We start from the raw sequence: 11,527 nt of genomic DNA on the forward strand, positions 1-11,527 counted from the left end.
CACCAACCAATCACACTATTCGCGATCGCGCATTGGCAGCGCTGACGTTAGCGCCTCTCGTCGGCGTAGTTACCGCGACGCTCGCACGCAGCATGTGGAGTCACCACGGGATAGGCGCGCCTTTGATTTCTTACAGATCGGCCAGCCTGAAATAACATTCGACCCGAATGTAATCCGGCTTTTACAACACAACTTACTTATTAAATATCGCTATATTTCGACTAACACTGTGTCGCATTTATCACATAATTTGAACTTAAAAGAATGAATGATTTCACAACCATCTTTGGTAATGAGAACACAAAACATTGAAGCCACGTTTAGCAAACTTCGCAGCATAACTTATACTAACTTGATACGAATAAACTTATACGCTAGACAGAATATTTTCAACTTTTGTCGGATTGTTGGGATTAATCGCCCTGATCCATGGTTTCAGGCAATCTGACGATAATATCGAATTGTAAGGGCGAGAAGTAATATCGAAACTTGGAACACTCTCCACTACATAACGATTTTTATTCAAAGCTTTTGCAATCCGGTAAGGACCTTTATAAGAAGGTTTCAACTTTTTATCTTCTCCAGGTCTGACGACCGTATCACGAATCATCACCAGGTCACCTGTATTATATTCAGTGGGCTTTTTGTGCAGTTTATCGTAATATAGGTATCTTATTATAATTTTTAATACACTCGGCAGAGTCTACTGCTGCCTCGCGAACTGAATCACAATAAGCTTCAAAATTGAATTCAATTTTCGCTAATTGGTTGAGATGCTCTACCAGTTTAGCATCCACGTGACTGCGCTGGTCATAACCTAGGAGTAGTTTTGAGGGAGAACTTTTAAGAGAAGAATGATACGTGTTATTTATTACGTACTGAACTGTACTCAGACATTCCTTCCATTTACGAGGTTCTTCGACCAGTTTTCTTAAGGAAGATTTCAAAAACTTGTTTATCCTCTCAACTAAACCATTTGCCCAAAGGTGCCGCCACCGCTACCTTATACGATGCTTGATGTTATTGGAATTTAAGAACTCGGAAAATTCGTGCGAGGTAAAAGCAGTTCCTCTATTAGACACTATTTCATTTGGATTACCGAATATATGAAATAGACTATCAAATTGTTTAATCGCCTCTTTTGAATTGGTGGTTTTCACTGGGAACAACCAATGTACCGCGTATATGCGTCAACCACTAGGAGGACATGCTTATAACCACCAGTTGATTCTATTAAGGGACCGTAATGATCGGTATGCAATATTTGGAAAGGAGCCGAAGGGGCATCCGTTGTCTGCAATTCACCTTCGAGAGAATTTACCGACATGTTTGACATCAGACATATTAGGCAGTCTTATATATAATCTCGAACCTTTTTATGCATGGACGGAAACCAATAATTTGCCATAATGCCTTGGACGGTTTTTTCCGCTCCGCAGTGCGCCATGTTATCGTGGTACACTCGTATCACATTACTGACCATAGAATCCGGAACTACGAACCGTGGTTTGTCCGAACCCTTTCTATAAACTAGTCCTTCGATAAGCTCAAACTTATCGTTCTCCTTAAACTCTAACTTTTCGGCGATACTCTTCAGCTTAGCGTCCGTTAACTGTTTGTACTCAAGCTCTCTCTCTACAGGCATTGAATCGATGTATGTCACGATACGGCTAAGAGCATTTACATGCGCCATTTTTCCGCCCGCGCGATGGACGATTTTGAAATCATAATCTGCTTGAATGCGTAGAGTCCAACGGGCAATCCTTGGGTTTAAATGAGCTTTATTTACAGCATAAACTAACGCTTGACAATCCGTTACGATCGTGAACTTTAACCCGTAAAGATAAATATGAAATCTTTCGACTGACTTTACTATAGCTAACATCTCAAGTTCAAAACTATGATAATCGGCTTCAGCCTTGTTTGTCGCTTGGCTAAAGTAAGCCACCGGAGCGAAATCATCAACAGCATCATTCTGCTTTTGCAGTAAAATAGCATCCATGGCTACATGACTTGCATCGGTATGCAGTTGTGTCTCAGCATTGGAATCGTAAAGTCTTAACACCGGGTAGGAGATTAAATCTTTTTTCAGAGATTCGAAAGCTTGTCTGCAATCTTCACCGAAAATGAATTTACTTGATTTACGTAGCAAGTTAGTTAAAGGCTTCGCCTTACTCGCATAGTTTTGAATGAACCTTCTAAAATAGTTAGTCAAACCCAAAAATCGCTGTACATCTAACACCTTTCCTGGGACAGGAAACTTTTGAATTACGTCTGTGTGTCTTTCGCTAATTGTTATACTGTTGGCCGACACAATATACCCTAAAACTCAATTTTTAATTTAAAAAATTGACACTTATCAAGATTGATCTCAAACTATAAGGATGTCATCCATATACAATATAATTTTTCGTAAGCGTATTAAGGTCGCTAAATCAGGGAGATTCTTTAATCGTTTGTAAAATTCGGCTCCTGATTCGCCAAATCCAAAAAGCATATAGACGTATTCGTACTGGCCATCATAAGTGGCGAACGAAAAATACTTTGTGTCTTCGGGATGAATTTCCACCTGGTGGTAACCATCCTTCAGATCTCCCGGGAAAAAAAACCTTTTATTTATTCATATTAATGTATATTAGTATCTAGAAATATGATTATATATGATCATATAAGAAATGGAAAATATAATCTTAAACAATATTATATGGCCATATATGAGAGTATATTATTATATATGGCCATATAAGCATATATGATTATATACTCGGAAAAAAATACCTCTTATTTGTTCATATTAGTAAATATATAATTATATATGGTCATATAAGAAATGGAAATATAATCTTGAACAATATTATATGGCTAAATCTCTTTAAGTGTAACTTTATATAGTCATATATGGTTTTATATACTAGTATATTATCATGTGTGATCATGTAAAAGTATATTTATAAGGTTAAAGATAATAATCATATATGAATATATACTCTATAATGGATCTATCTATGTATAACTGTTATAAATATGCTTCTAGTATATTATTTTACTTGACAATATCAAATTAATATAAAATATATTATTTTTAGTTTCAATTTACACAATTGCGTTGTAAGTCCGACAAAGTCCATATTGGCACGCAGTAGTGCAAATTTAAAAAACTGAAACATGTATTTAATAATAATTGATATTGTGAAATATTATTAAACATCAAGATCCGCTTTGACCGAAAACGGCACTTCTCATTGCTTATATATGTTGTTTTAAGTTTTCTTTTTTTTCTAATTTTGCATAAGATACTTAATTTTTTAAATTGACATATTAATTTTTATTAAATATTTTCGTAAACAGTAAAATTACCAGTAATAATTCGTGAAAAAAACTGTTATATAATAATATATTATAGTTCTTATAAACAAATATATTAATTGTATTATTTTGCAAACATACCTTATAATTTAAACTAAAAATAATATAATCGTATATGAAATGATATAGTCATATAAGATTATATATGATTAGATCAGAATATTGCATCTCAAAGTATCCGATAGATGATGGCATTCGATGTGATCTGTTTCTCGTATTTAAAATTTGACAGTGTTATAAGAACGGCATCAGAAAGACACGACAGTGTCTCGCGCTATTCTCGCGCGACGCTGTCTCGGAGCGACACAATTTTTGTATCAGTTATATCGTGAAGTCCACTCTTATAATAAAGTGGCACGCTTAAAAAATAACATTTGAAAATATATCAAGAGACACGGTAGTGTCTCGCGCCAAGTACGCGCGGAGCGAGACGCACCGTGACTCATTTACGCAAACGCACGAGTTGCGAGTACCCGAGATTTTGAGATCTCAATAACGAGTGAACGGATCAAGTTCTATAAGCAGGCTTGATCGATAGCTTGAGGTCGATTTATATAATAAGAGTCTTTATTTTCCGTTACGTGCCCTACGAGCGGAGATATTGCGATGCAAAGTCCAAATCCCCAGTAAAACTGGTACGTCGCATCTGCGTCGAATCTACGTAATACGTGGATGGAGATTCATCCACGAGTTATCCACGTAGATTCAACGTTTCTTTTTCATCGTCAAAATCGAAGAACCTTATTCGCGTGGATTCAACGTTTCTTTTCTATCGTTAAAATCGATGTATCTTATCCACGTAGATTCAACGTTTCTTATCCATCGCCAAAATCGAAGTACCTTATCCGCGTGGATTCAACGTTTCTTTTCCATCGCCAAAATCGAAGTACCTTATCCGCGTGGATTCAACGTTTCTTTTCCATCGATAAAATCAAAGTATCTCATCCACGTAGTATCAATGTAGATTTTGCGTAGATATTTTCACTGTTCTACTGACAGATAATTTATTAATTTATCAATCTCAGGAAACATTGATGTTGTCAATCGCAATTAATATAGCTAAATGGAACGTTTTAATGAATAATTAATGAAAATGATAGTGAGACATTTTAAAATTGAAGAATTTTATTATGTCGTAAAAATACAAAAGTTATGTGTTATACTATAATAATAATCAGTTTTTAAACTGAATTTGTTTTTTAAGATGATTTTTAAAAAATTATATATTTGCGCTGGTTATGACGTATGTAGACTATATATAACACATCAAGTTAAGAAGTAGTCTACCACGTAAGGCAGTTGGCTCACGATCCAGAGGTCCCGAGTTCGAATCCCACCAAGGTAAGTGTGTTTTTCAAATATGAGAAAATATTTATAATCATAGACTGCATCTTAAAAAACAAATTTAGTTATAAAATAGTAATAAAATTTCAATAAAAATAATTTTTTTTATGCCGGGTGAATAATTACGTAGATTCGCTTTTAATCTCCAAGATAATCAGCGGTTCTCTTGAGGAGAATGTCACGGAGATTCGCACCATTGGCAGCAATAAAGTAAGGGCGCAATTTGAAACATACCAAGCTGCCAATCGGGCCATCGGTCATCCGTCTTTGAAAAAATATAACCTAGTTGTGTCTATACCCTCTTATAAAATCATGCGCGTTGCTCTTATCAGGGGCATTCCTCTTTGTTTCTCCGATAACGAAATACTTTCCGAACTCGAATCTTTCATTAAGATCATTTCCGTACAACGTCTCAATCGCTGTGTCATTAAAGACGGTAAATCTCTCTTTGAACCTTCCAAAACCATAATGATAAAATTCGAGGGCCAATTTCTTCCCACAGAAATTGCATTATTTAAAACCAAACTAGAGGTAATTTCTTATGTACCACCGGTTCAAATCTGTTATTCTTGTTACCGTTTCGGTCATATTAGCACTAACTGTCGCAGCAAAGCGCGATGCAATAAATGTTCGCAAACCAAACACGATGACAAAGAGGAGTGCCCTAGAAAGACCTTACCCCCTCACTGCATTAATTGTAAGGGTGAGCATCTGCCAACCTTTCCGTCTTGCCCCGTTTACATAAAACAAAAGCAAATCGTATATATTGCGTCTACCGAAAATATTCCTTACCTTGAGGCCCGCAATCGAGTCGAAAAGAGTCATTCCCTGCCTCCAGATTTTGGTTCCTCTAATTCATTTCCCTCGTTATCTAGTAACACCAGCTCTGAGCGCTCTCCCAAAAATATTAGATTCAATTTTGAACCCTCTTCCTCCCTTAGTAGCTCTCCGTCCAATTCTTTTACTTCCTACGCCGGCATTTTTCGTAATGGATCCAATAACAAAAATAATTTTAGCTCATACAAAGGACGAAGCCCTACGCTTAATCCTTTTTCTCGCAAACAGACTGATGGTACTTAAACTAAAAATCAAGATCTACACCAAGCACACAATGCATGCCTTGTCTCTTCCAATGGCAGGAATCCAAACACTGGATCAAACAATCCCGTGTTGGTATTTGGCAAATCCCCAGGACAGGAGTCCTCGCCAAACGATCAAAATCCCGACCTAGACCCCCCTCCTTGAACCTGTCTCTTTTCTTATTAAGACCATCATCGATTTCATTTATCAATTAGCCGAATTTTTCCCAGCCATCAAAGAATCTCAATTATATAACAAGGTACTTCAATTATGTACCATAATTCGGGGCATTTACGGTGTCTAAATGTCTCCCGAACCCCCCAGGCAGAGCTCTCCCCTTGGATTCAGCATCCTATACTGGAATTGTAGGGGAGCACTCCACAAAAAACCGGACATCGAGCAAATGTGTGAGACATACGATGTAATTTTCCTGGCTGAAACCCTCCTCAAGCCTCATCATTCATTCTCATTCTTTGGCTTCACTGTGATTTGTAGAGATAGTGACGTGGGCACTCAGGGCGTTGCCCTCCTTATCAGAAATAATATAACCTTTTCCCGCATCAATTTAACTAACATTTTAGACTCTGACAAAACTATAGAAGCAATTGGAGTTAATGTACACATAGATGGTGTCAGCTCGGCTCTCCTTGGCTTATACAGACATCCTGGTGGACCCTGTCCTCAGGGTTCTTGGCAGAGAATCTTTGACCTCGCAAATTCTTACCCCTATTCTCTTATCCTTGGAGACCTTAACGCGCATCATCCGTATTGGGGAGCTACGACTTCCAACCCCGCGGGACGTGTTATCATGGATCTTCTAGACAGGTTCCCTTTTATGTTGCTCAATCCGGATACCGTTACTTTTATCCCCCCTCCAGGCATCTCCCCATCCCTCATAGATCTAGCCATCGCCTCCTCAGCATTTTCCACCTTGCTCAACGTCAAGGTCCTCCAAGATACCCGTAGCAGTGATCATCGCCCTATCGAGGTCACGGTAAACTAAAAAATTAAAACTAATAACATTTTCTCACACAGATTCAAATTCTCTCGCGACTAATTTAAGAACTTTACTCAAGCCCTGATGGCCCGGGCCAATTTGATAGAATCTCGCGTGCTCGATATTGCGGACAATCAACCGCTCGCACAATACGACACTTTCTTCGATCTCCTTCACGAAACCATCAACTCCTTATCTACAACCCGTAACCCGGCATCTACTAAATACAGCAATCTCAAAGCAAACAGACCTCCTCCTTCTCCCTGGTGGAATGATGAATGCACCAATGCAGTGAGAGAACGGAAAATAGCCTGCCGTACTTATAGGAAAAACCCCACGGTTTTTAACTATCATATGTATCGCAAACAGATCGCATTAACTAGGAAAACTCTCAGGACAGCTAAAAGGGAAGGGTGGAAGAAATACTGTAGCTCCCTCGACTACAAGACCCCTACCCCTTCCATATGGAAGATGATTAAAAGATTTCGGAACCGAAAGCTAGATACTACTGGTGCTGCTCCTCCAGCAGATGACAATCTTCTCGAGGAAACAATGGCGAACATCTGCCCTCCCGCCTGCTCGGAGGAGCCCAAGAAATTACCAAATGAAAACCCCGCTCTTGGCAACCCATCTCTAAACTGGATCGACAGACCCTTTTCATACTCAGAATTTCATCAAGCACTCAACTCCTCCAAAAGCTTCTTTAGTCCCGGCATCGACAGATTTGATTATAAGATACTCAAAGCTCTTCCCCTCTCCTTAAAAAAGGTCCTCCTCAGAATTCTCAACAACATCTTTGCCGAGGGCGTTTTTCCCGACTCTTGGCTCCACTCATTGGTTTACTTGATTCCAAAGCCTCATGGTAGGGGCGTCCGTCCTATAGCTTTGACCTCATGCGTGCTTAAATTGACCGAAAAGATGATTTTAAGCCGCTTTCACTGGAGTGCAGAATCTGGCACTTCCAATCTCATACCTGAACATCAATTCGGATTCCGAAAATACCGCTCCTGCTCCGATAATTTAACCATCCTAACATCCGAGATTCACAACAACAATCTCCTTGGGAATGCTACAGTCGCTCTTTTCATAGATATCAAAGTGCATTCGATAACGTAGTCCCTAGCATTTTGATTAACGACATGATTCAAACTGGTTTTCCAAACAACACATGCCAGTTTGTTCAAAACCTCATTAAGGAAAGGCTCGTTCAATTTGTTATTCAAGGAAAACCCACCCCTCCCCATATTTCTCGTAAAGGCACCCCACAAGGATCCTCAGCCCGTTCCTTTTCAACTTTTACCTGCGTAACGTCGCCTCTTTACTCCATCCAAAATTCAAGATTCTACAGTTTGCCGATGACATCGTTATTTACGCCTCATCCAAGCGCATCTCCAAGGCGATCAAATGGCTCGAAAATTCGATTACTAACATTCGAACATATCTCTACAACCGTGGATGAAAATCTCCACTTCCAAAACTCAAATGATGATCTTCTCTCGGAAAGCCATCCTTAATGTGAGAAGTTTTAAAATTCAAATCGGCTGTGATTCCATCTCTCCTGCTAATTCGGTCAGATTCTTGGGTGTCATACTTGACCCCAAACTAACAGGGAATCTGCATATGGATGCAGTGGTCAACAGGGCCAGGAAGATAGCAGATGTCGTCTCTGCCTTGCGTGGGGTGTGGTGGGGGTCACACCCTCAGCTCCTACTCAACATTTATTGTGCTGTTTTGCGAGGATCAATCGAATACGCTTCACACATCTTCGCTCTCAGATCAACTCCCAAATTCCACCGACTGGAAATCATCCAGAACAAGGCTATTCGAGCCTGCTTGGGCTATAGAATATCCACCCCAATTAATACCATGCTTGCCGAGGCAAAGAAACCTCCCCTTAAAATACGATTACAACTCTTGGCCAACAAATATCTGAAAACGCTCTAAAAACGCTTTCCATAACCAATCACCCTGTAACGGAAGCAATGTACCAGCTCTTAATTTCTTCCCAAGACAGCCCCCAAAATCTAGAGTATTGTCGGAATAAGTTCCCCCTATTCAAATCCTTCCTCTCCATTAAAGCTCTCCAGCCTATTATTCACTCCGCTGTAGCCCCTCCCCCTTTCCAACACTTTTATGAGACTATTCTGTTTTCTCCTAGCGTTTACTACCCTGACTCCGTTTTTATCGATACAATCAGTAATATCCCCAGATCCACAGGGCAAAGCGTCATTCTACAAGCTTTTAGCTTGGTTATCAAAGACTCCATCCTTTTTTACACTGACGGATCAAAAATAGACACGTACAGCTGGGTTGGGGCCTCATGTTATTCCCCTTAACTCCAAAAAAGCCTCAAATTCAAGCTCCCGTCGCGCGTTTCAATTTTCACCGCTGAAGCGTGGGCCATTTATAACGCTATTTTACTCACCTTCGACCTTAGCTTTTCTAAATTTGTCATCATATCCGATTCCAAGAGCGTTATCGAGGCTCTCTGCAACCCGGTTACCTGCCACCTGCCACTCCAACTATCTTATCCCTCTCATCAAATAAAAAATTATCAACGCTCGCGATCAGGGCAAGGAAATTCATCTTATTTGGATCCCCTCTCACAAAGGAATCCTAGGCAACGAAACTGCTGACGGTCTGGCTCGCGAAGCCATCCGCTCGGGGGTCGAAACGCCAACATTTAAAATTCCTCACTCAGATCTGTTCTCTCAAGAAAGAGAAAAGCAAACAATCGAATTCCACAACTACTTATTTATTCGCGCTCGTAATGAAGGCAATCATTTCTTTAACAATATCTATGTCAATACCCCGAAACCATGGTACTATAAACGAGAGCTCAAACGCAAAACTATAGTCACGGTCTCCCGACTGCGAGCGAACCACTACAATCTAAACCATAGCTTATTTAGAAAGAACATCATAGATGATGGTTCATGTGCATGCGGTGGCCTCGTTCAAGACATAAATCATATAATCTTTTTTTGTCCTCTCACTTCCAGATGGGCCTCAAGGCTACGCCTTGCGATCTCTTCAAGTGAGGGCCCTCGTTGCAAAAATATCTTTGTTGTACTAAAAAATCCAACTAACAAAATATGCTGACTAATTATGTCATTTTGCAAAACTTCCAGCATCTGTTTGTAACTCGCGCGCTGCGCTCCTGCCATGAAACTCCGCTCCATGTTTTCCCCCACCTACAGTCCTCCCCTCTCGACTACGACAGACACTGCAAGTGGCAAAACCAACAAACCAGTAGCGCACCTCTCAAACATTTTACTCAAACAGTGGACAAATCTGGCCGTATTGCTCTCTGACAAGAGGCACGAGCCAATAAAAATTTAAAAAGAAGAAGAAGAAGCCTTAAGGACGTTTTCTCGTCCTTATACTAGAGAAAATCGATTTTCTTAGGATTTTCTTGAAACTGTGAATATACGTTAATTTAGGTGTGCTTTATGCGTGGTATAAATTTCAGTACCTCTTCCGGTATAAAAAATCAAGATACTGAGCCTCAAAGTTTCAACTTTTACTAATGAAAAGGTTTTCCAGGCCAAACGGTAAGAGATACGAAGTTGGCCAAAAGGTCCAAAGTTGCTCCTCTCGTCGAGTTCTATAAGGAAAAAATGCCAAAACTAAAAAAAATTAAATTTAAAAATTTTTTTTGAAACTTTGAGGCTCAGTATCTTTATTTTTTATATCGGAAGAGGTACTGAAATTTATACCACGCATAAAGCACACCTAAATTAACGTATATTCACAGTTTCAAGAACATCCTAAGAAAATCGATTTTCTCTAGTATAAGGACGAGAGAACGTCTTAAGGTTATAAGACAGCAATTCTGCTTAGGCCCTTTGTATGGTTTGTACGTACATACGTGTACGTTCTGCGCTCAGTGCAGATAGTGCGTTTATTCAGCCGGTTCAACGCGCTGTCATATTATTGTTTACGCGAGCGTTACTTTTCTAGTAACTTACGATAATTCCTTCGCGTAAATGGTGTTTTGTAATAACTTACGATATAATTTATTCCGTGTAAACGAGTAAATTATCGTAAGTTACTACAGAAGTAACGCTTGCGTAAACGTAAGTCAGTTATAACCTAGAAAAGGATAAGTGTGTGATAGTCGTGACCGTCGCCGCGTCGTGACAAATAGTGAAATATATATAAGTATTGACCGTAGAGAGCTGATGCCGAAAAGATCTTTAAGAAGGAAGGTGTATCCACAAAATCGTACATGTACGTATATGCTGTCTTGTAAAAGTTATCAAACTGTTACTACGTTTACGTGAGCGTTACTTCTGTAGTAACTTATGATAATTCTTTCGCGTAAACGAGATTTTTCTTCGCGTAAACGGGATTTTGTAGTAAGTTACTTCTGTAGTAACTTACGATAATTTACTCGTTTACGCGGGATGAATTATCATAAGTTACTACAGAATCCCCGTTTACGTGGACGAATTATCGTATAAGTTACTACAGAAGTAAACCGCTCGCGTAAACATAGTACGTGACAGATAGTGTGTGTGTGTATGTTACTACGTTTACGCGAGTGTTACTTCTGTAGTAACTTACGATAATTCACTATTCACCTCAACAAAATCATGAAGAGAATACGGAGGTACCATCTATATAACGAGTATAACGATAACTTTTCAAAGCACTGATGTAAGTTGATACATTAGAATAACAATTTTTAATAAACAACGGACAATTGGGCATCTTATTGCTTTAAATTTTACAATA

The 11,527-nt window shown here is 39.2% G+C and overlaps 1 protein-coding gene across 1 annotated transcript in view; it reads left to right on the forward strand.

Annotated features, from left to right (window-relative positions):
- Window positions 1-11,527, forward strand: part of LOC139819413 (FAD synthase) — a 233,604-nt gene that overhangs the window by 184,581 nt on the left and 37,496 nt on the right. The gene's annotated exons all lie outside the window — the stretch shown is intronic.

The sequence above is a fragment of the Temnothorax longispinosus genome, chromosome 9 (genome assembly GCF_030848805.1).
Source record: "Temnothorax longispinosus isolate EJ_2023e chromosome 9, Tlon_JGU_v1, whole genome shotgun sequence".
In the NCBI taxonomy this organism is placed as follows: domain Eukaryota; kingdom Metazoa; phylum Arthropoda; class Insecta; order Hymenoptera; family Formicidae; genus Temnothorax; species Temnothorax longispinosus.